The sequence below is a fragment of the Dipodomys spectabilis genome, unplaced genomic scaffold (genome assembly GCF_019054845.1).
Source record: "Dipodomys spectabilis isolate Male_0828 unplaced genomic scaffold, ASM1905484v1 ptg000045l, whole genome shotgun sequence".
NCBI lineage: Eukaryota > Metazoa > Chordata > Mammalia > Rodentia > Heteromyidae > Dipodomys > Dipodomys spectabilis.
This window is the reverse complement of record NW_024870722.1, coordinates 2,962,208-2,968,753: the sequence shown is the minus strand read 5'-3', so window position 1 is coordinate 2,968,753 and position 6,546 is coordinate 2,962,208. Positions and strand designations below refer to the sequence as shown.

Genomic DNA, 6,546 nt, shown 5'->3' with positions numbered 1-6,546 from the left:
TCTCTGTTTGGGCTGGCTTCAAACTGCGATCTTCAGTTCTCAGCCTCCTAAGTAGCTAGGATTACAGGTGTGAGCCACCAGCACCTGGCTTCCCTTGCTTTTTAGATTAAGTTGTGTGTGCTATAGGAAGTCTTATTGGAAGATACATCATTTCCTGCAGTGTCTTTGTGTTTATATACATAGAGACCACAGTAATTACTTGACTTTGAAAATATTTAGGAGCCTATGTACATAATAAATGTGTAAAGATTTTGGAGACAGACAGCCTTGGATACAAATATTCGTTCTGATTTGGAGGCCAACCTTCATTATCCAGTTCTGTCCACAAGGTTACAGGAGGAACTACCACCTTGTACCGATAATGTAGACCACCCTCCTTTCCCTTCTTTCCACAGCTGATCCACCTAGAAAGGACAGGAATCACAAACTGGGCCAATTTATTTTCTCGCTGGGAAATCTGAAAGAGATAGAGACAGCTGGAGAGACAGAGAAAGGCTACTCCCAGAAGCTGAATATGTAAGATAGAACACTGTTGGCAACTTTATTTTCAATGGATGGATCACAAGTGTCAAAGGAGCCAGTCTGAATAAAAGAGCAGTTCGACAGGCAGGCAGAAGTAGATGCAAATACGAGATAGATCAAGAGCAGTGAAAGTCACTTAATTCTCTCTCAGGTCGACACTATAGTGCTTACCAAGTGTATAGGAAGCTTACCTCTCCTAGCTCCTAGCATTTAAGCAGGGCCTTCTTCCTAACTCTAAGTAATATGTGTCATTTCCTGGCTAGAAGCAGTGAAAAATCCCCTGTGATATTCTCCAGTCTCTCACTTCCCCTGCTGGGGCAAATTTATAAGCCTCATGTGGAGTTGACAGATCCAACAATACCAAAGCAGCTTGGGGCTCTGAGTCACCAGGCAGAGGACAGCTGTCCTGGAGAACTGAACAGACCCGCTACAGAGTAAGAGAATAACATGTGTTGTCTTAAGCCACTGAAAAAAATGGGAATTGTTATGTCAACATAATTTTTTTCTGTTTCATCTTCTCTCTGGTCCCTTCTTCAGTTAAATGGAGGTAAGTTTGCTTTTGTTAGTACATGAAGTAAGATCTGTTAAATCTTCTGTAGTACCTGTCACACAGATGGCTTATAAAGAAGCATAGCACTTTATTTTTAAGCAGTATGCTGTCTTTGTCTAGTTTGTTCTAGTCCCGAGTCTACCAGACTCTCCAGTCCCTATGATACAATCAGTGTATATGCAATGTCGCCAGATTAATGTTTACATCAGCCTAAAGAGTTCTCACCTGTCTTAATAGGAACTTGTGGTGGATAAGGGTGAATGGTCCCTTATTAGGATAGCGGGAGGGGTAAGTGTGGTGCAGGGTCCGAGTCTGCCTTGAACAGCTGCTGGTAGCTGCAGATCCTGTGCCATCCTAACAGCAGATTGAGGCAAACACCCAGTGCTATGTGGTATGCCGCCTTCTTGCTAAAGGACGTGGACAGTGGCTTCTAAGCCAGCCTTGGAGAGAAAGCAACTGGCTCTGCCTGCTGGTGTTGAAGAAAAAGAAAGAAAGAAAAGCTCAGGTACTTGCAAATCTCCTGGCAACACCAAGGCCACCATTGGACATTCTTCCCACATTTCAACAGTCCCCTCTGGCTGAGTGGGACTCCATAGTAATCTAACTTCATATTCATGGAAACCTAGAATGTTCCTGATTCTCTGTATGTGTATGTTTGTGTGTCGGTCTGTCTGTCTGTACAGAAACTCATTCTGAGGGCTCAGCTAAAGGACTCCATTGTCCTTGCTACCTTTGTTTACTATTGAAAACATCTACCACCATGTCCAACACCTCATTTCCCAAGTTAGCATTTTTAATCATTCAAGGACACGTTTACAAGACGTGTTAAAAATGAAAATGAGATTGCTGAGGCTTTATACTCTGATAACATTATTCTGATCTTTGATAGGCCTCAATTGAGGTCCCAACAGTGAAGTCCTGATGGAACTGGTGAGGTTTGTCTTTATTTCTGAAGTTTTGAGGTCAGTGGGGGTTTTTTTGTTTTTGTTTTTTGGTTTTGGTTTTGGGGGTTTTTTTTGGTTGGTCGTGGGGCCTGAACCCTGGGCCTGGGCACTGTCCCTCAGCTCTTCAGCTCAAGGCTAGCACCCTACCACTTGAGCCACAGCACCACTGCCAGCTTTTTCTGCTTATGTGGTACTGAGGAATTGAACCCAGGGTCTCATGCATGCGAGGCAAGCACTCTACCACTGAGCCAACTTGAGGTCAGTGTTTCAACCAGGAAGATGGAATCTGAGCAGCTTTGAAGATAACTTTCAGTCTTCACTGAAATCTGAGGCCAAGGCCTCAGGGGCATCAGCTAATCTTCAGAAAATGTAAAGTATTGCTGGGTAGAGAATTGTTCTGACTGGCAGAGGGTCTAGTCTCCACCCAAGCCCTCCTGTTAGCTGGTGACATCATGGGATAGGCAGGAATGGATAAAGAGAATAAGAGCCAAATCCTTAACATCTAATCTACTGGAAGGCCACTTCTATTTTTCTTCTTTCTTGCCTCTGGTCATTTCAGTGAGTGGAATAGAGGCTGGATTTATTTCTGGAAATTTATTTTGTCAAGTTGTGATCCCTAAACCTCAGAGTCCAGGACCAGAAAGGTATGTGTGCTATGAATAAGCCTTCTTAAAAGAAAGCCAGGACACTGTGTAGCTCTGTAAGATTGAACTGAAACCAAACTACAAAGAAAATCTATGTATCTGTTTGTGGTTGCAAAGGTGAAAGACTCCATTTCCTTCCCCCTTCTCAGGAAAGGAATTTCCTACTTGATTTCCCAGGGAGCATTTTGTCTGTGGATGAGGCGTTTGTTTGTTAAGGGTAGCCTATAGAATTGAGTGGCTGGTTCTTCCGTTTCTAACACATTCAGTTTCTACGTTTCCAACACATATAACTATACTGTATAGTTACTCAGCGAGTTTATGTGGTTAGTTGTTCTCTTTTTCATCTCAAGGGGAATGTTTACCACTGTTAATGTTCAGTTGTGCAGATTATTGAGTTTGCTACTGCTGAGCTGGGCCTGAGTAGACGGGAGCCACTTGGTGCGGGGGTGTGCTTCTTCACAGAAGAGTCTCTGTCCATAAGAGCAACTCTGAAAGGAAGAAGAAGGAGGTAGGGACAAGATATACTGTCAGGGCTTGTTACAGCTTTGATGTGGAGCCCAAAGAATAAGAAAACAAAGGCTAGACTGATGAGTTGCCCAGAATCGAGAGAATATATCATACAATTGAAATGCAAAACAGCCCATACATGTTATTATAAACTCTAGTATCCACGTTTTTTTAAGTAATAAGAAATAGGTAAAGTTATTTTAATTTTTTATTTTGGTTAACACGATGCATCCAAAATACCATCATTGAGAATTAATGTTTTACATTGTTTTCATATTAAATCTTCAACTTCTAGACCACTGCAGTGGGGACCCATGCCACATTGTAAGTGTTCAGTAAATACCCGTGGCTTGTAAAGAATGATCAGCCTAGACTGAAAAGGATTAGAAGAATGTAAGGAAGATAGATTGAAAAGAATAATTTGTGTTAAGTTTCTGTTGGGTTATTCTGGGGAGGTATGTCAAAGTGGAGATGAGCTGAAAGACATTAGATGTGTAGAATTATTAGTTGAAAGCCACATATTTGTGGTTCACATCTGTAGTCCTGGCTACTTAAAAGACCAAGATCTGAGGATTGAGGCTTGAAGCCAGCACAGGGAAACAAATGCAAGAGATTCATTTCCAATTAACCAGCAAAAAGCCAGAAATAGAGATGTAACTCAAGTGATAAAGCATTAGCTTTGAGCAAAAATGCTAAGCAAGTGTGCAAAGCCCTGAGTTTAAACCCCAGTACTTCTCTCTCTCTCTCTCTTTCTCTCTCTCTCTCTCTCTCTCTCTCTCTCTCTCACACACACACACACACACACACACACACACAATTGTATAGAATTGGTGGTTAGAAAAGGGTGATTAGCCAAAGCAGGTTTGGGATAATCAAGGCTCCAGCTGCAATATTCTGAAATGCTGCTGTAGGAATGCCCAGTCTTGGCCCTATTGATAGATGTCCCATACAAATAAACGAAAGGGACAGCCTGTCTGTAATGAGCAGGTGTCCTTGAAAGTTTTGGAAATAAGTTTTTGGAAGCATCCTTGCCTATTCTTTCTCCTCCTATCATCAGCTCACCCTCAAGGCATTCAGGTTGAAGTTCATTGTGCATGAACCATCTGACACTAGCCATTAAATTCCTGATCTCACATGGTCAAAGGCAGTCCTTCTGCATTCCTCTCCAGACAACACTTTCCATTCTTTTTTTTTTTTTTGGTCAGTCGTGGGAATTGAACTCTGGACCTGGGTGCTTGTCCGTCAGCATTTCAGCTCAAGGTTAGTGCTCTACCACTTGAATCACAGTGCCACTTCAGATTTTCTGGTTGTTTGTTGGAGATAAGAGTCTCACGGACTTTCCTTCCTTGGGCAACTTTGAACTGCCATCCTCATATCTCAGCCTCCTGAGTAGCTAGGATTATAGGCTTGAGCCACTGGCACCCAGCTTACTCTTTCTATTCTTGCAGGGATGAAAATCTATTGTACTTTTCTACCTGGGAAACATTCATTTTATTAGTTCCAGTTCACAAACACACACACACTCAGACACACACACACAAAAACCTGAAATCTACAATAGTTCCCCAACACTTGATATGGTGGAGGACGTAAAGATGGAATATGATATTTGACCTGGATTGTGTAAAATGGATAATGAATGATTTTAAGATGTAAATGTAAGTGTGTTGTGGATAAGACTTCCCTGGTAACTTGTTACTTTAGCTAGTAACTATAATTGCAACTCTGCAACACTGTAATTCTGTAACTCTGTAACCCTGTAACGGTTGTAACTACAGTTCTGCTATTTTCTGAACAAAGCCAGCCCTAACCCAGCAGAACCATCACCACCCTTTGTTCTATTCCCCTGCTTCCCACCAGCAAAACCTTAGTGGAAAATTTAAACTTCAGGTGTGCATTTCTTGTAACAATCATTGGCTAAAACCAACACCCAGCCTCCCCCTTTCCCCGCCCTAGCCCAAAATGCTTAAAAGCCAATGTGGGCTGGCACTCTGGGCCGTTTCCTGGGATCCCAACTCCAGGTGCGGTCCTGGCACATCAGCACTTTTCACTCAATAAAATCTTCTACATTTTCACTGCCCCTCCCCACTACACATTTATTTCCAAAATATAAATTTTAACTCTTTTTATAAAAGTGGTGCATGTTATTAAGTAATGAAAGAATACAGAAGTAGAGATGCTGGAAATAACCAAATTTATTTTTTAACTATCCTCACTTATTTTCAGTTTTGTTATACAGCAAAAAAAAAACCCCACCATATCTTACCACACCATGTATTCTGTAGAGTATACTTGCTCTATTTAATGCATAGTTTCACATAGATCTCCATTTCCTCCTTCTTTGGTAGTATTAGGATTTGAACTCAGGACATCATTCTCACTAGGCAGATGCTCTACCACTTGAGCCTTGATCCCAACCCTCCATTTCATCCTTTATAATGAATACCTAGAAGTCTATTTTATGGTTGTTCCATAATTTACTTGCCTAATCTCTTATCAATAGAGATTTATGTTGCCCTAGATTTTGTTTTTGCTATTACAATAGCACTAAATATAATTCTTCCACAAACATTTCTATATATAATTGTCAGGATTTTTTTTTTGGAAATACATTTTTTTCTAAGGTGAAACTATGTCATTAATATTATAAAGATTAAAACTATCGATGAATATTATCCAAACACTCCTTGAGGCTCATATGTACTTATGTTCTTTTCAAATTCTCAAAGGTTCTCCCTCCAACTCCACATTCATACTAGTTATTAGTATTCTTTTTTTTTTTTGCCAGTACCAGAATTTGAACTCAAGGCCTGACTCAGCTTACTTGCTTGGCTGGCACTCTGACACCTGAGCCACTGATTCAGTCTTGTGTCTGACGGTTATTTTGGAAATGGAGTTTTGAGGACTTTCCTGCCCAGGCTATCTTCAAATGCTAATCTTCTGGATCTCAGCCTCCTGAAGGACTAGGATTACAGTCTTCAGTCACCAGTGCCTGGCTTAAAAATCCTTCAATTATGTATAGATCTACTCTAAGTCTTCTTTTGTTAAATAAAAAATAATTGTGTGCTTTGTTTTAATAATAATTCGGTCTCTAACCTGTAATGCTGGGGGGGAAAGACTTAATTTGAAAGAAATACAAAATGAGAGACGGAGGAGAAAATGATCTTGAAAATTCACTGCATTTTTAGAAGTAATGTTAGTCATCATTCTGGAAATACTTTTCATTTGGAACAAGTATTTTTTTCTCCAACATTATCATTTTTGTTGTAGATGAGGATTCTGGGATAGATTGAGCATAGTGTTTATTCTAAAATATTTTTAATCACCTTCTTTGTGTTAAATTCTTCTGGGAATGGAAGTCTTTCTTGCCAGTTGGTAG

General features: G+C 40.6%; 1 long non-coding RNA gene across 1 annotated transcript; it reads left to right on the top strand.

Annotated features, from left to right (window-relative positions):
• The first annotated feature begins 859 nt into the window (after positions 1 to 859).
• On the top strand, positions 860 to 6,250 carry LOC122107011. The gene is made up of 2 exons (XR_006147275.1): positions 860 to 1,069; positions 5,956 to 6,250. It is a non-coding gene; the product is annotated as an uncharacterized LOC122107011 (long non-coding RNA).
• Positions 6,251 to 6,546: the final 296 nt, after the last annotated feature.